The sequence below is a fragment of the Sarcophilus harrisii genome, chromosome 3 (genome assembly GCF_902635505.1).
Source record: "Sarcophilus harrisii chromosome 3, mSarHar1.11, whole genome shotgun sequence".
In the NCBI taxonomy this organism is placed as follows: domain Eukaryota; kingdom Metazoa; phylum Chordata; class Mammalia; order Dasyuromorphia; family Dasyuridae; genus Sarcophilus; species Sarcophilus harrisii.
In genome coordinates, this window is record NC_045428.1 from 603,411,869 (window position 1) to 603,434,410 (window position 22,542).

At 40.8% G+C, this 22,542-nt stretch overlaps 1 long non-coding RNA gene and 1 pseudogene across 1 annotated transcript; both read right to left on the reverse strand.

The window, feature by feature from the left end:
* Nucleotides 1-88: 88 nt before the first annotated feature.
* Nucleotides 89-20,943, reverse strand: LOC116422712 (annotated as a pseudogene).
* LOC116422938 lies at nucleotides 10,690-14,574 on the reverse strand. Its single transcript, XR_004233431.1, has 4 exons — nucleotides 14,497-14,574; nucleotides 12,676-12,703; nucleotides 12,404-12,493; nucleotides 10,690-11,686 (listed from the first exon to the last, which is right to left on the reverse strand). It is a non-coding gene; the product is annotated as an uncharacterized LOC116422938 (long non-coding RNA).
* Nucleotides 20,944-22,542: the final 1,599 nt, after the last annotated feature.

A 22,542-nucleotide genomic window follows, 5' to 3' on the forward strand; every position in this document is an offset into this window, starting at 1 on the left:
ACTCGGTCACATTGGCCAGGGTGGCCCCTCCCATGGGGCCTCCTCCCTTGGCTCCCCCACTCCCCTGCACGCGGCTCACAGGGGCTCCTCATTGTCCAAAACCGTCCTCAAGAACCCAGGGCCCGCTGTGGCCCCCCAGTCCTGCCCCTGCTCTCTCACCTGTCACCCAGACCTCCAGGGTCTCACTGGCTTCCGACTTGATCTGTGGGCGGGAAGTGTAGTAGTACACACAGCTGTAGTTCCCAGAGTCCTGGGCACTCAGAGATTTCAGGGGGAAATTGGTTTCATAAAGGATTTCATGTTTCTTTTGCAAGGGCTTCTGTGTCCCCACCTTCAGCAGAAGGAATGTCACCAACCGATTGGGTGACGATGATGGTCTCCTGCACCTGAAGGTCACTTCCTTCCCTGGTGCCCCCACAGGACCCGGCTGGACATAGAGAGTCGGCCTGGGAGGAGGTTCTGGGAGAGACAGGAAGGATATGGGGGAGGGGAAAGGAAAGCCCAGAATCAGAGCCTGACTAGTCTGTGACTGGGGCAGGAGCCTGAGGCTTCCACCTCCTGGACCAGAATTAATGATCATCACAGTCATAGATAATAAGGACTCCTGGTGTTTGTACACTGCCCCCTAGGGGCCAGGTGCTGTGCAAGGCATTTGACAGATTTTGTCCCATTGTACCCTCACAGCCTAGGTGCTGAATACTCAAACTGTCCTCATTTTCCAGGAGACTTTGAGGGAGACCAAGGTTACCTGCCTTGCCCAGAATCCCACAGCTGCTAAGTGTCCCACACTAAACTTGAATTGAGGGGCTCCTGACTCCTGGCCCAGCCCTCTCGCTGCCGTATCTCTTGGCTTCCATGTTGGGAGGCACAAAGATCCTGGGCTTAGCACTTAGTGGGCAAGGGTGACAAGGAAACTGAGAGGGGAACAGATGACTTCTGCTGCATCTTCCCCACCCCCACACCTCTCCCTTCCCCAGCCCCTCAGGTAGACTCCCCTTGGTCTAGTCCTGCCCTGCTCTTCCCTCCTATCCCCACACAGGCTGGCAGCCTCCCTAGCCACTGACTCAGCATCTCTGAGCATGTGATCTCCATCCCCCCACAAACCTCCATGTCCAGTGAGAAATGAGAGCCTGGCAGGGTGGCTGAGGGCTGCCCTTTGCCCCCTGACCCAGCCCCTAGGGCCTGTACACACCCAGGTCACAGAGATATTCTGGGCCCCAGAGGGCCCGAAGGGCAGTGGTGAATGTGAAGAAAGGAAGAGGGGGGGGACAAAGAATCACCCACAAACACACAGGCCTGGGAACAAACAGACCCACAGAGACTGGTATAGACAAGCACAGAGCCAGGCTCACACAGGTGTGCACACAGGCTCACAGGTCACTGCATGCACATGTACACACACGCACACACACACGCACACACACACACATGCACACACACATGCACAGCCCTCTCCACAATAAGACCACTAGGTCCCAGCCAACCTGGACTTCTCATTCATGTACAACCCTGGGGAGAAGGTTGAACAGCCACGTCCAGGGGCCTTTCAGGAGCCTTGTCACCCCCTCCCAGGCCCTGAGGGAGCTCCCCTTTCCCTGCTTCCTTGTGGGTAAGGAAGCCTCACCTCCCAGCTCAAACCCAGCCTCTGGCCTTGGGCCCCTTACACAGGGGCAGCCTCATTGGCCCTTAGGCATGAGCTACTCTGACCTCACCTTGTTATTCAGGAGTAACCTGAGACTGCAGAGATGCCCTGCCAGACCTAAGAGCACAAAGAAGCAGAACTGGGAAAGGAGCCGGGTGGCGAACCTCCGCATCCCATCCTTCCCCTGCTCCGCCATCCTTCCATCACCCACAACAGAGAATGGCTGAGTGGGGAAGCCCACCGACAGGCATCCATTCAAGACAGGGGATGGGTGTAAGGCTCCTGGAGGGGCACAGGCAGGATCCCTGTTGCCTGGAGCCATCCACAAGTGTTCCACTGAGAGGCTGGCTCTGATCTGGGTTTCCTGGTTATGCAGGGGCCTGACAGAGCAAGGAGGAAGGGCCCTAGTAGTGTAAGAGGGACTGTTTCATCTGCCCAACCCCAAGTAAGTCAGCTAACAAGATGTTCTCTGCTCAGATCCAGGCGCCTCCCACATGATGTTAAAGAATTATTCCATGAATTAGGGGAGAGACTCAAGTTGGGAAGGAGAAAAGTGAAAATAGGATGAAATCCAATTTCCCAAAGGATGAGCTGTATTGGGAGAATGAGGCCAGAAAGTGTGCCAAGCCCCAACCACAGGCTACAGGGGGACAGTCATAGGGAGTCTCCAAGCCCTGCAAAGCCTCCTTCTGACCCATTGCTGGAATGCTCCTGCACATGTTGCCTGGGCTTCCCCTGGCTCCAGAAGGCACCCAGTTCTTGCAGTCAAGACTGAAACCTCATCAGGGGCTTCCATTCAAGGACTTGATATGATTTGGTCCAATGTGGTTGTTCCTTTTGATTTATGCCATTGGGGAATTATGTGATAACGCAATCAAAGCAGTTTCTCACCTGAGCATATTGTTCGTTACATCAAGAGGATAATGAGGTATGAATCCCCCCTTACACAGCCTGAGGGGACCCTGTGCAATTTGGTGTATAAAGAGAACTAGGTCCTGGTTCAGAAGCGTTGCTTTTAATTCCGAAATAATCATTTGTGGAACCCAATAACTGCACAGCTTCATCCCAAGCCATCCTCTCTTTATCCCTCCCTGATGGTTATGAGAGGAATAGGAGAGGGATTCAGGTCCCTCTTCTCCCTTCTTGATTCCCTTGGGAATGACAAATAGATCAATGGAGGCCCCCCCTCCCTCCCTGATAGTCAGAAATAGACCAATGGAGTGGACCCATCCCAGCTTCTCCCTCCCTAATTGTCCTCAACAAACAGTCCCAAAGGAAAACACTCACCTGACTGTGCCCCAATCACATAGATGCAGCATAGCCCTGGAAGAGAAGCTCAGATTATTGATGACTCCAAACTCCCTCCAGCCACTTCCCCTAAAGGTTCTTTATCTGGGACCTACTCAGTCCAAGAACGCTGCCTCAGCACCGAGGGTCTATCTCCATACCCCTCAGTGTGCGAGCCAAAAACTCTTCTCCCACCGTCCTCCTCCCCCAGCCCGGCCCAGGGGCTCACCAAGACAGAGCAGACACAGGAGGTCTGGGTCCATGGTGCCACTAAGATTCCCAGACCTCAGTGAGCCACAGCAGGAGTCAGCAAGCCCCAAGCGAGGTCCTGCTCAGGATGTGTAGGGGGACCTGTTGTCTCCTCCCACCAGTCTGGCCACCTCTTTCCATCCCTCAGAATCATTACCTGGAGAACATCTTGCTGAACTCTCCCTCTGAGAGGTCCGGAACCTCAGCAGGAGGCCAGTCTTCCAAAGATCATGAGACCAAACCCCTGAGACTGAGGGCCAATTCCCCACCAGGGAGAGCATCCAAAGCAAGGACACCCCTGTCCCTGTTCAGTGCTGAAAGGATGGGCCTGAAGAGCAAGGGCTGAAGGGAGCGGGATCTCAGTCTCAGACACAGGGCCTCCTTGAGTGCCTGACTCTTCATATGAAGGCTCCTCTGATTACGCAGTAAGAAATCCCAGAAATAGGTCCATGTGTGATGTCCCAGGCTGCTCCAGAGAAACCAGTTTCCTAGGTTTTAGTGACTGCCCTCCCTCCCTGGGAGGGCACCTGATCACCAAACTTCACTAGTGGCTCAAAGGACTTGGAACATGCCCAATGGCCATACCAAAGTAAACCATTTCAGCAGATGGGCCAAACAACACTGAGGATAATGGAAGTATCTCAAAGCCTTAGATGAGTTGGGAGGGTGTTTACCCTACCCACAATGGAATAAACAAATGAAAACAGTCTCTTCCAGTGGCCAGAGGTGGCTCAAAGAGGCACTGTGGAACTAGAAAACAGTTTAGAACTATTTGAAATGGCCTATAATACTGTGCATAGCTGTTGACCCAGAGATATCACTACTAAGTCTGCATCCAAGAAATCAAAAGCAAAAGGAAAAGGGCCTGTGTGTATAAAAGTACTTATTCCATCCCTTTTGTGTTGGCAATGAATTGGACATTGAGAGACTACCCATCAAATGGGAATCGACAAGCAAGTTGTGATTTATACTGGGACTGAACATTATTTTGTTATAAAAAGTGATGAAATAAAAGCATCCTGAGCAATCCACTCCTTTCATCCATAAAGCAACTCTTAATTCCTAGCAATGGATAAATTCAGTGGGTGACTGACTCTTAATCATTGGATAGTTACTTCAAATACTGAAGAGAATCAGATTTAGAGACAAGAGTTTATGGAGAGAAAAGTAGAGGAAGAGGGATGTCAGGGAAGGGTATTCTGATATAGGATAGAAGGAGCTCCCATCGTAATGGAACCAAGATACTCTACCATAAGTAAAAGGAGTTGTAAATTCAACTGGGAATGGAGCAGATTTTAGGCATGAGGCTGTAGAACATTTATGGATCAAAAAGGAAGAGACCTTGGATCAGAGAGGCTTTCTTGGAACAGGGATAGTCATGACCTCTCCATGAATTTCAGATTTCTCCTCTGTCAAATGGAAATAATTACAGCCACTGCTTTCATGACAAGTAATAACAATACTATTAATGGCCAGCATTTATTTTTAACTCAAAACTTTATTTATTTATTTTTGTAATTATTATTTTACTTTTCCAATTACATGTAAAGATAGTTTTCTCGTTCATTTTACAAGATTTTGAATTTCAGAATATTATCTCTCCTTCCCTTTCCTTCTACCCCAAGATGACAAGCTAATCTTGTTATATATATATATATATATATATATATATACACATACAATCACATTAAATATATTTGCATTTTAGTCATGTTGTAAAAGAAGAAATAGAACAAAAAGGAAAAACCAACCTCCCACCACCACCAAAAACAGTGAAAATAGTCTGCTCTGATCTGCATGAAGACATCATAATTTTTCTCTGGCCATCATTAGCATTTTCCACCATGAATCTTCTGGGGTCTTGGATCCTTGTATTGTTGAGAAGAGGTCAGTCTATCATGGTTGATTATTGTATAATGTTAATAATCAGCATTTATAAAATGCATATATATCTGTGTATGTATACATAGAGAAACATAGAGATATGCTTGTGTGTATGTATATGTGCATATATCTACATCTATATCTATCTGGTTTACAAAGAACTTTCAAATATATAAATATATCTTATCTGATATTCCTAATATCCCTATGAAGATGATGCTGTTATTATTTGCATTTTACAGATAGAGCAACTGAGGCTATGAGAAAGTGTTAAATAAATTACCCAGGATCCCACACCTAGTAAATGTCTGAAATAAGTTTTGAACTCAGGTCTTTGTAAGTTACAGATCTCTGCTCATTAAACCACCTAGCAATGGTTTTAAAAAGTGCTTTGTAACAGATAGTGTGGGTCAGAGCTGAGAATTGTTGCTACTCTTCAAGAATTTCATAACTCTCAGAAGCTTTGCTATTTGGGAAATACATTTTACCTTTTCTCTTTATTTATTAGAAGAACCCGGGGTCACCCATTTATGCCATGTGTGAAGTGAATACAAGGAGGAGAGGACCTGGTGATACAGCATGAAGAGAAGCAGGGCTGGAGAGCAGGAAGCCTGGTACTGGGCCAATGGAAGGGGACAGAAGGTTTCTGATGGTCAGCTCTGGACATTAGCTGGGTTTGGATCCAAGTTTTCTTATGCTGCCCAGAGTTGCCTGATCTCTTTCCCTCAATATTTGCTGGTTAGTTTGAAGTTCCTATAACCTTTGATCTCTGTCTGTCCAGCCTTACTGCTCCAGGCAGATATCCTCTGGCTCATCCTCAACTCCTCAGGCCGTTCCATTTACTGGCCAAAAGTTTCCCCATGACAAGGAGGACCAATCCAACCAGGCTGATGTGAAAGAGATTGATCACAAAATAAACCGACTGGGTAGAGTCTGAGGAGAAGAGGAAATGAGGTTAGTGCTGACATAAGAATATTTCAGGAGTTCACACTCCTCTTAGCAGGCTCCTTGATCCTGCCCCAGACTGGTCCAAATCATGGGTTCATAAAGAGCAGGTCATATCAAACTAAACATATTGCATTTGTGAAAATTACTCAGCTCTTGCAAGTCCTCCTATTGGGGTTTATTCTCTTGACTAAGGCTGGGCTGTGAAGAAGTTCAGCTCATCAGGGCCCCCTACTGCCCTTTACTCGCATCCACTAAGTTGTGGAGGCTGGAAAGTCTTTAGCTGACAAAGACAGGATGCTCTATTCAGAGTTCTTTCCCCAGGAACAATGAGCCACACTTTGCTTTGAACAGCCCAGAAAAGACAGGAAACAAGTTTTAAATCTGGCTTATTGGTCTGTTTGTTGACTTCCTATACCAGGTAATAATTTAAAATTCAAGATCCCAGTTTACTTTGGTTTAAGAAAGAAAATTTATGTAACTTAGGGAGAACTTGTGACCCTAATCATTCTCCAGGGCTCTTATCTCCACCCCTTCTCCACTTTCCTAAATAACAACTACCAGACTAGGCAATCTAGACAATGAAGCCCAATTCACTCTCAAACCTAGTCTGATTCACATGTAAATGCAAGGGAGAGAAAATCAAAGGCAGATGAAGAAAGGAAAGAATGTGCTCTCCTTTCAAGGGACCAGCAAAAACTCTGGAGTTGTAGAGCTTTTGTTCACCCAAAACAAAGTCTCACAGACTTTTGATATTTCCTAGCTATGTGACCCAGAGCAAGTCGCTTAGCCTAATTGCCTCAGCAAAACCAAAAACCTCAAGGGATTTTCTGCCTCCTCAGTATACCATCATGTTTTCCTTTCTAAATATTTTCCAATTGCATTAATGATGGAACTTTGAGAATTTTGACATTAGTTAAAATCAAACTTTTCACTAGTTTTAGAAATTAGAAAATATTCTCTTTGAAAATCAGGAGAATTGTCCTTGTACATTTTCCACAGTTATTTTCTGATCACTGACAGTACTGCCATCATGCCAGCCAGTTCTTTTTTTTATCTTTTTAATTTACTTTTTTTCTTTCTTTTTATTTTCCTTTATTTATTTATTTTTTTTTATTAAAGCTTTTCATTTACAAAGCATATGCATGAGTAATTTTTCCAACATTGACCCTTGCATAACCTTTTGTATCAATTTTTCCCCTCCTTCCCCCAACCCCTTCCCTTAGCTGGCAATACATATTACATATATTACATACACAATACATATATTGGATCTAACATGTATATGTATACATATTTATACAGTTATCTGTATGAAAGCTTAAATCTGTGCTAAGATTTTTTTGGGACACTGCAAATACAGTGAAGTTTAATCCCAGGTAATCTGGGAAGGGGGACCCTGGGAAGGGAGACCCTCACTGTTTGGGAAATCCAGAAAGGTTTCATGTAGAAATAGTATTTGAGTTGGTTCTTAAATGGAAGTAGGGAGTCTTTTGAGGCAGAGAACAAGACAGAGGGTAATCCAGGACTGGGGAAGGCCAGTCCAAAGAGTTGGAGATAGGAGATAGGATGTTATGGAGAAGGATATTACTGTGTGTAGAATAAGAGAGGAGGTGAAAGCCTTGTAAGTTCACCTTCAAGTAGGAGGGAATGCAGCATCTTTTCCCCTCTTCACAAAGTGGGAGGAGATATGAAACAGCATAGCCCATGAAAACAGAAAGAATAGTTGGGGTAGGCAACAGCAAGCTCAGCCTCTTGCCTGGGGTCTCTGTCAACTCCCCTTGATTTGTAAGCTTGCCAGTTTTCTTAAACCATCAGGGGAAACAAGATCATCACACCCTGAGAAATGAGCCTGTTTAGGATGTATAATTCCTAAACAAGGAATGTGTTCACTAAGAATCTATAAGCTTGTTTAGTGATTAATATTTTGCACCAGGATGAGTTTAAACATATAAAAGAACTTTTTAAAAATCTCCTATGTAAGTCCTGGTAAACTTTTAAAAAAATAATTTATCTAGCCCAAAGATATTAGTAGAATTTGCTATTAGTGATGAAATCTCTTGGGATTGTAACTGATATTCTTTTTTTTCTTTTTTTAATTATAACTTTTAATTTACAAGATAGATGCATAGGTAATTTTTCAGCATTGACAGTTGCAAATCCTTTTATTCAATTTTTTCCCTCCTTCCCCCCACTCCTTCCCCCAGATGGCAAGTTGACCAATACATGTTAAATATGTTAAAATATAAGTTAAATACAATATATGTATACATGTCCAAACAGTTAATTTGCTGTATAAAAAGAGTCGGACTTTGAAATAGTGTACAATTAGCCTGTGAAGGAAAATTGACATTCTTTTCAGTTTCACATTTGATTTCCTGATCATGAAGTTAATAACTCACCATTTGAGAGAAATATCATAAGCTACTCAGAGAAATGTGATCCCGAACTATTACAGGTAGAGGTCTGTATCTGGAGAAGTCGGGAGACAATTTGGCCTCTGCTCAAGGTAGAATCCTTCTGACTCAGTTTCCAAGTTGTGTCTCCTTAAATAAGAACCCACCCGATTATTCCTGAGTCTGGCTATAAGGTGGAACTATTATAATTGGATCTAAATTGAGCTGAGGATGCTTTATCCTGTCATATGTATACTCCCAGGCTGAGGCCTGAAGAAGCAGTTTTGATAATATTATAATCATACCCCTGTATTTTCTTCCTCTAGCAAATTTCTATAATCAGAGCAAATGGTCAATAGAAGCCATGAGCACAATTCAATTATATAATATCTGGCTGTTTTCAATCACAAATAAGTAGTCATTATTGTGGTGTTCTTCTTTTCTCTAAGATGGTTTTCTGGGAGAGTAGGTTTCTCGGGGAGGTTCTCTGGAGGCAGCCTTAGTTTCGGTTCAGAGTAATAATCACTCCAAATACAGCCAGCTGATAAAATCCAAACGTTTATTTCTTATCTCTTTCCTTGGGCCTGGTTAGCTTTCTTAGAGGCCTATCTCTCTGCTTGGTTCCAAGAGCTCTTGCTGCTAATCTTTTGCCTCTGCCAGCTTCAGCTTCTCTTCTTCCAAATGTCTCCATCCAGCACCAAGGTGAAAGTTGGAATGAATCTGTCTTGCCTCCAAGAGAGGGCTTCTGGCTCTCCCAGAGTGCTCTTTGGCCCTAAGAGCTTCTTGCTTATATGAACTCTCTATCAGTTCCACTTAGTACCTTGTTTCAAGTTCTGGCCCATATAAGATCAGATCAATCATACTGAACCATGGTTCAGTAAATTAAAAAAATAAATTAGATAATTATTGTCTCTATCAGTTCTAATGACTTAATAGCTTGTAAGGATTCTAACACGTTATATCCTAAATAAGTAGGCAAATGAGTATTTGGCCAAGTTATCTGTTACTAAATGTTTATATCTATATGAAATAAAGTTCCTAAAGGTTTCTAAAATAATATAAGATCAATTAACATGATTGTCTATGAGATCTGTTATTTTATTGTTTATTAAAACTAAATCTGAAACACCTTCAACATTTGCATGTACTGTTTATCCTATGACACAAATATATGTCTTTATGTGAAAAGCTGAGGGCCAATCTATATTGTTCTCTCTACATTTTACAGCAGTTCTGGTGGACTTGTCTCTTTTTCAGATTATCCTAACCTCTATTTTAGATTTGTTTTTCATTCTAGATTTTGGTCAGCTATAGCTATATTGACCAGCTTCAAGGAACTGAATCAACCATTGGATACTTCAATCAGTACCAATTTACCACCCCTCCAAAAAGGAATGGGAATCTGTAGGTGATTCAGCTCTATGCCCATTCTCAGCAGGAATTACTTTAAGAAGATGAGATCATTAACCTTGCCCTCAGAGTACCTTGGACCCCATTGGTTTGGGGAGAAAGTGAAACTGGTTGGTAAATGGACCCCAAATTATCCAGTGTTAAAAATTATCCCTTGTTACAATGTATTAAGGGATTAAGATGGGACTATACTATTTACTAGGACTATACTATACTATATTATTTATGAGTCTGTTGTGATAGATACTTTGTTACCACTAGTTACAGCTATATGCCACTGTTATTGTTACTCCTAGTTACTGCTTAAAATTAATGTCAAACTCAAATGCCAAAGTATGATATATACATTAACCCTGGAATGTACACAATGCCATCTGTAGACACCTGGTGTTAAAGCAACACCTAGCTTGAGTCTGGTGTTAATGCAATACTAGCTTAATCCTGGTATTAATGTAGCACTAGCTTAAAGAATATATAAACTCTGGCTCTCAGATTAATAAGTGGACTGCTCGACAGATTTTTCCATCTGGCTTATGCATGTTCATCATAGCCACACTCTCACTATTCACTGGAACTAGATTCCAACAAAATTGGAAATCCTAAAAATCAAAAGAGAGATTAATAAAAGTGAAAGCAAAAAAAAAGTAAGCTAATAAATGAAAGTAGAAACCTGTTTTATAAAAAAAAAAACAATAGAATAGATAAAATATTGGTTAATTGGATTTTAAAAGGGAAAGAAGAAAACTGAATTATTACTATCAAAAATGAAAAGGGTAGATTTACCATCAGTGAAAACAATTCTTAGGTGCTATTTTGTTTGATAGGTTAATAATTTTATTTAATATACCAATAAATCTGACAATATAAATGAATTGAAATGGTTGAATATTTACAAACGTGTAATTGCACATGAACAGAAAAGGAAATAGAATACCTAAAAGATTCCACCTTAGAAAAATAAATTGAACAAACCATTAATTAACTCCCTAAGAAAAAAATTCTCAGAGCCAGATAGAGGAAGTGAATTTTATTAAGCAAGAACAATTAATTCTAATATCATATCAACTATTTGGAAAAACAGGCAAAGAAAGAGTTCTATCAAATTCCTTTAGCCAGACAGATATGGTGCTAATACATAAACAGGAAGAGCAAAAGCAGAGAAAGAAAATTATAGATAAATGTCTCTAATGAATATTGATACAAAAATTTTAAATGAAATGCTATCTAGGAGATTGTAGCAATATATCCCAAGAATTGTACACTATGACCAGATAGGATTTATACCAGGAATGCAGGATTGATTCAATATTAAGAAAAATATGAGCATATTGACCTATATTCCAGACATTTCTTTCAATCTCCCTCCTTTTCAAATATTTTCAAAAACAAAACAATTCCAATTTGATATATTCATAGAAAGAGAAGCAAATGATGTCCTATCTTATGCATCTATCAGAATTTGCCACTAGATGTTGAAAGATATATTGTGGTTTTATAACTCTAAGATTAAATGCTTTTAAAAGGGTTTTTGTTTGGTATAGCTGCTAAATCAAAGTTAGGAGGTATTGAACAGTATATAGTTGCCCATGGTATATCACAAGCCAGGTGCCTTCTCCCTCAAGTGCTTCACATGATTCAAGCTTGGAATCATATGCCCATGTTGCACTTTGAATCCCTAGCCCTCTGTTTGAATTTCATGTTTATTTTCCAAATGACTCATATGTCTCTGCTTGCCCCTTACTACCAAGCTACAGTGTTATCTATATATTACAGTCTCTTGAGGTGTCATAGAGGGGACTGATTTCCCCTTACTCAGGATCTCTATGTTCAAGTGGATGTATGTCACTCCTTGTTGGTCCTCAACCCCTGAATTCTGCAGAAAGAATACAAATGGGAAGAAGGATCTGTGAATATCACTTAGCACTGAGAGCAAGAAGAAATACCGGATCTACAACTAATCAGCAGATGATACCAGGGAAATGTTAGGACCAATGAGTTATTTCTGAATTATTTCCCAGGAGGCAGATGGAATAGGTATTGCTTACTGATGTATCAGTCTCTTCTTATCCATGTCTATACCTGCCATGGAGAATAGGCTCTGACAGTAACTGAGGTCCCCAATCAGGTACCATATATCCCTCCCTTGTTTCCTTTTAGAACATTTATTCTTGGTTTCCTCTTTCAGTACTACATGTTTGAGAGGAGCCAAACACATAAAGGGAAGATGACATCAGCCAAGGATGCTATCAGATAAGCAAAGTACCAAACTGAGAAGTCAACTTGAGAGCCACACCTGTTACTCTTTCCTTACAATGGCTGCCTCCTAATGGATAGAGTCTAGGATCATATAAGAGGAGGAGTGGCAATAACTCAAGAGTTGGAGGTGAACCAAGTTTCTCATCCTCCCAATAGACCTTCTTTTGGAGTCCCCAGTGAGAATATTAACAGGAACAGCAATTCTATCAGCATCATAGATGAAAGGGACCTTATAGATTGATAGAGCTTCATTTCACAAATGAAGAAACTGAGACTCCAGGCTTCATCCCACTGTTTATTTTCTCATGCTTTCACACTCTCTTCCCAAACTCACCAGTATAGGAGTGTTGATGATAGAAGAAGGCCAATAAAAAGAGGAAGAGAATGATGATTCAGCATTTGATGATGAGAGTGGTTTTTGATACTAAAGCAAGGAAAAAAAATCAATTTTCAGTATCCATTGTCCCGAAGGAGTTATCACCTTTAACCATGTTTCCATACTTCCATTAATTACCCATTCTGTAGAATAAGTGCTAGGCTTGAACCCAGAGAGCTTTGGAGGCATGGCTTCCTTCTCTGGGAGCCTTAATTCCTCCCTTGTCTTACCTTATTGTGACATTTTCATTCAGTTCATCTGGAAAAGAGAATAGAAAAAAAAATAGAATGGGTCATAAGTAATGGATAAGATATCTCATAAATATGCATTTCCAAGAACCCACTATGGTGCCCTTTGACTCTGGAATAGGGGAGAGACTAAAAGTTATATTGTCTGCAATTCTCCTCATTCTCAATGTTAGAGTCAAGTTCTTGGTGTTAATTCTGTTCTATTAGGGAAGTTGAAGAATATCCCCTCCAGAGTTGACCTTCCCTCAGAAATACCACTCTCATATTTCACTAAAAGCTCTGGGGTAGAAAGGTATTGCTCTACCATCACTAAACTCACAGCATCTGAGGAATGGGAGCAACTGTGGCTCCCACTGTGGGGATGGTCTCATAAGTCAAGAAAAAATTAACCCCACCCTGGGTCTAATTGTGGGTCCCCAATGGTTTCTCTTGTACTTCCTTATACAGAGCAAATCTCATGCCCCAAAATGACCCCTGACATAGTAGGGTGACATTGGACATGGATCTGTGTGACCAGACTGAGGGGTTGGGGGGTTGAGGAGTATATTTACTTTTTAATCAAATTTAATCAAAGTTAAACCAAGCAAAAACATTTTTGAAAGGTATGGATCTTACCATTACACACCTGTCTGATTTGCTAAGATGACAGGAAAAAATAATGATGATTGTTGGAGGGGATGTGGGAAAACTGGGACATTGATGCATTGCTGGTGGAGTTGTGAACGAATCCAACCATTCTGGAGAGTAGTTTGGAACTATGCTCAAAAAGTTATCAAACTGTGCATACCCTTTGATCCAGCAGTGCTACTACTGGGCTTATATCCCAAAGAGATCATAAAGAAGGGAAAAGGACCTGTATGTGCACGAATGTTTGTGGCAGCCCTCTTTGTAGTGGCTAGAAACTGGAAACTGAATGGATGTCCATCAGTTGGAGAATGGCTGAATAAATTGTGGTATATGAATATAATGGAATATTATTGTTCTGTAAGAAATGACCAGCAGGATGATTTCAGAAAGGCCTGGAGAGACTTACACGAACTGATGCTGAGTGAAATGAGCAGGACCAGGAGATCATTATATACTTCAACAACAATACTATATGATGACCAGTTCTGATGGACCTGGCCATCCTCAGCAATGAGATCAAACAAATCATTCCCAATGGAGCAGTAATGAACTGAACCAGCTACGCCAGAGAAAGAACTCTGGGTGATGACTAAAACCATTACATTGAATTCCAATCCCTATATTTATGCCCACCTGCATTTTGATTTCCTTCAAAGCTAATTGTACAATATTTCAGAGTCTGATTCTTTTTGTACAGCAAAATAACGGTTTGTCATGTATACTTATTGTGTATCTAATTTATATTTTAATACATTTAACATCTACTGGTCATCCTGCCATCTGGGAGGGGTGGGAGGGAGGAGGAAAAATTGAAACAAGAGGTTTGGCAATTGTTAATGCTGTAAAGTTACCCATACATATAACCTGTAAATAAAAGGCTATTAAATAAAAAAAATAAAAATAAAAAAAGAAAGGTATGGATCTTTCTTGTCCCCGGCCAAAGGAGTAAAATATTGACTATCAGAGAAGGGATTTTGCCCATAACTTTTGCCATAACTTCAATGTCTTTGTAATATCGAGGGCCTTCCTTCCTCATTTGTACCCTCTCTAAGAATAAGAAATCCTCCTTCTGTCTCCATTTTCCTTGATCATGGGGCATTGCCCTTTCTCCTAACTCTTCCTCTACCTCCATCTCAGCCATCTCTCCCATTTACACAAGACTATTGAAAATTTTACCAAATTTAGAGCAGGGATCTGTTCTGTACCACACTCAAGAACCGGCTGGGCTGAAGCTAGAAGATGCCCTAAGGAGAAAATAGGAGAAAGAATATGTCAACAAAGTCCAACCACAACCACCACCAACTTAACCAACATCTCCCCAGGGAGGCTACAAAGAGGCATGAATTCATCAGCCTTGGGAATAGAAAACCACAAGATCTACTTCCACTTCAATCCCCAAAGACATAATTGAGGAGAGAAATCATTGTGGATTATGACTACCTTCTTTCTCAGCAATCTTCTTCCTAGGCAATAACTGCCAATCAATTACCACCAACAGGTATGGGAACCCTGAGGAGGTGCGAGTCCATGCTCCAGCCCTCATAGCCTTATTCCTTGTGCCATCTTATTGCTGTTCAGTAGCGTCTGACTTTTCATCTTCCCATTTCAGGTTTTCTTGGCAAAGCTACTAAAATAATTTGTCATTCCTTTGTCCAGCTCATTTTACATATGAGGAAACTGAGGCAAACTGTGACTTGTCCAGAGTCACACAGCTAGAAAGTGTCTGAGGCTAGATTTGAACTCAGAAAGTTGAGTTTTGAGCCTTCCTGACACCATGGTTCCACATAGCTGCCTTTAGTTTAATTCCTAGCTCAAATATTTTCTTTCCAACTCCACTCCTTCCAGCATCCTGAGGGGCTCCAACATATACATAGAATTTCCTTCAAATAGCCCAACTTCCCAGTTTCTCAATCTGCTCAATTTTCATAACTTATCCCAGTTCTCCTCCTCATGAATACACAGAAATGGCCATAGCCTTGATGTTGACACCACTCACAAGGATTCGGTTTCCATTTCCATGAATTCATGAATTCTGAATTGTAATCTTATATCATCCTACTTTCTCTCCCTTACAAATCTTACTATTCTCCAACAGATCCACTCCCATACCCACTCCTCTTCAATTCTTTCCCAGGAGCAGCAAGAGCAAGATCCTAACTCTTTCCCTATGCAGGTTAGACTAGCTTTTCCTTAAAAGGTATAGAAAGACATGTCTTGGTTCAGGATACTTAGAACTTAGTCAGTGGATGCCATTTCCTCAAAACCTGAGTACAAAGCAGCCACAAGAATCTTGGGAGCTAGGAAGCTGGGTAGTTAGTAAATCTTCATGGCAGCTTCATTTACCTGAACCTACTCTACTCAAGGGGTTGACACTACTTATGCTTGTGATATGACTTACTTTCTTCCCTCTCATGAATAAACGATTATCAGATAATTCTTACATCATCTAGGGAGGAACTCTTTATCAACCCTCTTCATCCATCCCCCAACCTCTGGGTACCTTCAAAAAATCTATTCAAATATTGATTAGTATATAGTTAGACATGGTCTGGGAACTGCTCTAAGTGCATTCCATCTGGCTCCTGACCCCTCTTTCTTGAGTTATAGCTTTTACTTCTCAGGTCTCCCTGAGAAACCCCCAAAACTGTTACCCCTATAAAAGATCTGCTTATGATAAAGAACTTTGAAAAGTTCTCTTCAGGACTAAGCCTATTGTGAAGTACTATCTTTCTTCCCTCATAGTGCTTTCCCTATAATGGCACCTTTCTCCTTAATCTAGCCAACTCTGATTAGTCTCAGCTGCAGTCAATGGCTTTCTCCCACCTCATAGAGTATTTCCTTTCTCCTGGTTAATCATGAGTTCTCCAAGAGATTTGTCTTTTTCTTACTTTCCCAACTCTATTTTATATTTACTATTCCTGGTGTTTATTGTCTGTAACCTATTACTTAAAATAAACCTACCTTTTATCAAAGTCACGGGGTCCTCAAACTTTTAAATAGGGGTCCAGTTCACTGTCCCTCTGACTGTTGGAGGGCCGAACTATAGTAAAAAAAAATTGTTTTGTGGGCCTTTAAATAAAGAAACTTCATAGCCCTGGGTGAGGGAATAATCGTCCTCAGCTGCCACATGTGGCCATGGGCTGTAGTTTGAGGACCCCTAGAAGAGAATGGCCATAGTAAATTTATCACATGTTTATTCTGAACATGATTCCCAACCATATCACTTGTTGGATACTCTCCTACTTTGGTCAGATAAATATCTTTTTTTTTGTTAACTATTAAATGAATTAGGAATTACAAATGACTTACATTACCTACCTAGCCATCCTGCCCCAGATCAGAAAAAAAAGGAAGACCATAATGCAAAGTGAAGTGAGTAGAACCAAAAGATCCTTCTATGCAGTAACCATAATGTTGTTGTTGTAGTTATTGCTTGTCCTTCCTTCTGAAAGACGATCATGACATCAGGAAGGTGGCATTATGTGATATGCAAGTGACTTGGATTTGAGTGAAGAAGAGCTGCATAAACTCACCAGAATCACTTTCGTCTCAGAGCCTTCCAGGAGCAAGATATAGATCAGAACAACTGGAGACCCCATTTGCTGCAGTTCACCTTGGCCTTCTTAAGCCAAGGTCTTTAATTGTATTGTAATGATAATTAATTCTGAAATACTTAATTACTCTGATTAAGACATAAATCTAAAACAATTCTGTTCAACATTTCCGAGGTAAAGCCATTGGTTCCATAAGTTCAGTCATAACTTTATGCAAATACATACTAGGTCTGCTTTTCAGCCCTATTCTATCTCTCCTAAACTACTATCCCATATCATCAACTCTCTCAGTAGCTGTAATGGAGTGGGGATCTGTGGATAGAGTATTGCATTTGGAATTAGGGAGTTGAATTTAAATGCTTCCCAAACATTCACTAACTATGAGACTCAAGGCAAGTCTCTTAAATTATAGTCTCAGTTTCCTCTTCTGTAAAATAGGAAGAATAATACCACCTGCCTCTCAGAGGTGTCATGAGAATCAAAGGAAATCATTTCTAATGAAATTTGTAAACCTGAAGGCACCAGAGAAAAGGTATCATTATTCACTCCACCTGCTATGAAAAATACCAAAACAAAGAAAAAAGCAAAAATAGGTGAGAAGGCTTTTCACTGTGCCTCCAAGTGCCAGAAAGTGGTAAGCATTACATGAATACTTATTGACTAGCCCATATGGCAAGGAGCCTTCTCACCATAGCTTCGTGATCCTGCTAAGGAGTCCCTAGTACAGAGGTTCCTCAGCTCTAGGATCTTTGAACTTGGGAGGGGAATTAATATTTTGATAATTTTATCACAATATATTTGATTTCCTTTTTAATTTTTGTATTACATTTCATGGATTTCAAAACATTATTCTGAGAAAGGATCCATAGTTTCATTAACCTGGCAAAGAGATCCATGACGTTAATAAGAGAAACTTTTCTCTCTGAGAACCAGAGCTGTCCCTGTCCAACAAGCTCAATTTTCAAGATAACCTCTCAGTCCTCTGTCCTGCACAATGGAACCAGATCTAGGCATTGTAACATTGGAATAGTGCTGTGGTATAGAAAATGATTAGTTTAATTTAGAAACCTATGGAAAGATTTGGACCCATGAAGGATGATGCTATCCACACTCAGAGACAGAGGATCAACAAGCATGGCACAAATTTTATGAATGAACATGTGCATATTTGAGAATAATTATAGATATCTATGTATGTGGATATCTCCATGCTTACTGCAGCCTACTTGAGGAAGGTGGGGGAAGAAAAGGAAAAAGAGCAAAATAAGAAGTACACAGCAGACAATGAAAAAAGCCTGCAAGGAAGCAAAAGCAAAGATAGACAGTGCTTAATACAATGTGTTCTAGTATCATATATGCTTTCTTGGAATGGAAATTTATTTTACACATTCTGAATCCTCTTTTATATTATGTGCATGTGACAATATTTTTCTTCTGGGTTTCCTTCTATTTTCCCTTTTTTCATTGTTCTAAATAAATACATTATATAAAATAAAAACAACTACAACAAAAGAACCAGATTCCCATTCTTACCTTTCTCAGAAATCTCCAGGACCGTGCTGGCTTCTGACTTTATTTGTGGTTCTGAGAGCTAAAGTACTTACAACTGTAGTTCCCAAAATCTTGGGTTGTCTCAAACTGTAGGGTAAACTCAACCAGCTTGCTTCTGTAGTCTTTTCAAACAAGGGCTTGGAATTCCCCTCCTTGAACAGAAGATATGTCCATTTCTGGGGTGGCAAATCATCATCTGATATGGTGCACGTGAAGATCATGCTGCCCTTTGGGACCAGGATAAAATCTTTCTGAACTAAGAAGTTAGGTTTGGGGAGAGGGCCTGGAAGAGAAAAGACACTGAAGTAGGAGTTGGAACATTTGGGTGCAGATCTCAGCTCTGCTCATACGTATTGGAGTGACCATGGACAAATTAGATTTTTTCATTTCAGTTTTATCATCCATACAATGAGGGATGTGCCATAGAAATCTCTGGTCCCCTTCCAGAATCCCTTTCCAATCTATGAATCTAAAAGGAAAACTTTCTCAATAAAACTCAACCCATACTTTCCTTTTCCTTAGCCTTGTCAACCACAGAAAGGATCAATGCCTAAAGTTAAATTTTGGTTTAGAACACATTTGAGAAGTCATAGGTTCCAAGTTCTAGACAATCTCTAACACTTATTTGCTGCATGATCTAGACAAAGTCTATTGTCTTCCCTGAGATTCATTTTCCCCATCTGTAATAAGACTAAGATTTCAAATCTAGAAGACTAGAAGGTTGGTGGTGTTCTTAATAGAAATAGGAAAGCAAGGTTCTCTCTCTGAGGAAGGAAAGTTTAGAACTTGCCAATTTTGAGAGCACTATAGAGGTAACTGTCGTTCATTCTCAAAGAGGACCTAAGTGACATCTATATATGGGGGTCAAAGTACAGTGTGGATAGAGTAAAGCTGATTGGACCAATATGAGCTCAAAAAATTCTACCACAGCTTAGGCACAAATGGTTCTTTGAACACTTAAAGATGGCTCAAAATTTGCATATTTCACATTTTAGATGACTAGAGCACAGATAGTTTAAAATGTCCAATCCCAGGAAATGGTAGAATGGAAATAAATCTGGAATTCAGCTGAGTCAAGATAATGATTTAATCCCAAGAGATGATGAAATGACTAAGTGAGCATTTAGAGACAAGAGATCACAGTATAAAAGATGATCCAAGAAAGGAAATTGAGAAGAAGCAAACAGGAGGAGAGAGCAGTAAGGAAAAAGAGGTATTCATTAACGTAAAAACTGGAGAGAGTCCAAGAAGAATGAGGAATGAAAAGAGCCATCAAATTTGTCATTTAAAACAAAACTAATCCTTGCAGAGAGAGTAATTTTGAAGGATGAGGTCCAAAACAGATGGAAAATGCGAGGTAGGAGAGGGAACTGAGACAAGGAGTACAAACAACTTTCATGTGCATTTAGTTGTGACATTGAGGACACCAACAAATTATAACTCATGTAAACATTCATTTTCATATATCCAGAGATCTGGAGGTTGTTATTTTGATTTTTAGGCAGTAGGAAGAAGCAAAATAATCAGGAGAGATCAAAACTTGGAAGGTGAGGAAGAGAATGACCAAGAAGGTGAAATTTCTCAGAGGAGATAGAATGGATTGGCTGAGACAAGCAGAAATGTCAGTAAAATAGAAAGGAATATCTTTCCTGTCCTGATCAGAAATGGACACATTAGCGGGTTAGTAAAATAGAAGGAAAGGTACAGACCAAAGGAAATGGCTTCCAAGATTGCTGCTATTTAGTGGAAAGGCAATGGATCTGAAGTCTCATGCCATCATTTCAAATTCCCAGACTTCCATTTACGAGCATTGTGCCACTTAAGTCTCTGGGTCTTTATATCTATGTCTCTAAAATATGTTGGACAAGCAGAGCCACAGAGCCCCTCTAAGGTCTAAGTCTACAAAATCCCCATGCTGTTTAGCTGGGGAATTCATAACATTCTTGTTGCCTCTTGTGAGCTTGATTTCCTTGCCTGAAAAATTAGAGGAAAAATCAACGTATCAATCCATCAGGCAAACATGTTTGAACAGTGATTTTATATCTATATCTATACATATATGTTTACAGAAATATAAACATGTGTGTGTGAGTGTGTGTGTATGTGTGTGTGTGTGTGTGTGTACAATTAACTCCATTCCAGAGGATTAGGGCCATGTGAAGAAAGAATCAATAAGAGTTTTCCTTACTTGTTGAACATAAATATATAAGGTTTAAGAGCTGAAGAGAGCTCTTGGACCACCTCAATGCGAAGAAGGAAAACAGAAAGTTCCAGAATCTGAGCCAGAGTGAGCTCAAGGATACAGGGATATCATCCCAAGAGGGCATGAAAGCAGCAGGGCCAAGGGGTACCATGACAACATTGGAGCCCTGTTTAATAGGGATGAAAGCAACCTCCCAGAGAAGTCTCTAGGACTCAGTTGTCAAGATCACTCTCCTTCCACCCATATCTTCAAGGGGTAGGGAGTATTTGGGGATAGGACTCACCCTCCCGTGCGCTGATCCTCTGGTTCAGACACAGCCCTGTCAAAAGACACTTCAGTGAGCCAATTCCTACAATGGCACTCACCATACCACGCCACATCTTATCCCCTCTCATTAAAGATACCTGACATTTATTTTTCTGGAATGCCAGAAAATGTCACGTCAATGACACTCAGAAGCATGAAGAACCTGCTCATTCCCCACAACTCCCTTTCCATGTACCTTATCAGAATCCTCGCATCATCCCCTCCTCCTCCATCTCTATTCCTGGTCCCTTCTGACTCACTGAGACAGAGTAAAAGGAGAGTGTGGAGGTCATGGTTAGCCAAAGTGCTGTCCTCAGTTGAATGATCTCAGCTGTCCAGAGGAAAGGAGGAGGGACCAGGGCTGAGGCTTGGGTCCAGGATGTGGTGGCAGGGGCTTCTGTCTCCACCCCTCAAACAAGGTCCAACTGTTTCCTCTCTAAAACAGATGAAATAGGGAAGATCTCTCCCAGAAAGCTTTATCTTCAGCCTTCCCTAATGCCCAAAGAGGCATCCACACCCATCTGTCATGAATTCTTTCCTTTATTCTTTCATATTCCATTACACACCTCTTCGATCTTCTCAGGCCCCTTTACTATCTTCAGAATTAATGAAGCAAAACCTAGATTTAAGGGCAGAAGTCCTGTTTTGGAATCCTGGTCCTACCCTTGCTAACTATATGTGTTGGTAAAAACACTCGATCCTTGGATATAATAAATTGTCATATTGACCTCAGTGAGTTGGTGCTTGAAACAAAAAATCTATGCAAGTTCTTTGTAAAACTGGAAAGTCATCTATCTTTAGCATTAGGAAAAGGAGCAGGGCTCGAAAAGTGAGGAAGCTTTGCAGCCTCTCCAAAGGACACAATCGAAGGGATTGTCAGGCAGACACACTTGCACCCAAATGGACTCTAACACTCCTTCTATCCTGCTGAGATGAGTCCCAAACTAAGCTGACACCCATCAGAATGGAAGCTGTAAAGAGAAATTTTGAACAGGGAGGATTGATGTATTGTTTTGTCTAATTCAAATTAAAAGAAAACATTTAATAAGCACATATTGTCTTCAAGGTACCATGCTTTGTGGCATAGGGATGGAATGAGTATTAAGTACCTACCATGTGCCAGGCAATTTGCTAAGCTCTTTATATTTATTGTTTGATTTAATGCTTCCAATAACCCCAGGAGGTAAGTACCATCGTTATCCTTTTTATAGTCGAAAAATCTGACACACACAGAAAATAAGGAACTTTTCTGAAATCAAACAGTTACTAAAGTGTGTGAGGACACATTTGCATACAGGCCCAGTACTCAATCCATTAGGCCACCAGGTGTCTTAACACTATTTGACTCTACCAGATAATTCTCCTATGGCAGCCATAAACACGAATGGCAGAGCAGGAGGTCAGTGCTAGACTTTGGAAGAGGCTTGAATATGAACAATGTTAATTAGGAATAGAAGAATATTCCTGGAGGGGGTAGAAGAATAAATAACGGGTAACCTGGCATCAATACACCTAGGTCTGTTTGTCCCCCAATTAATGTAGGAAAACAAATAGAAAAAAATAATAATTCCTACCCTCAAGATGCTGAGATTTCTTTACGCTGAATAT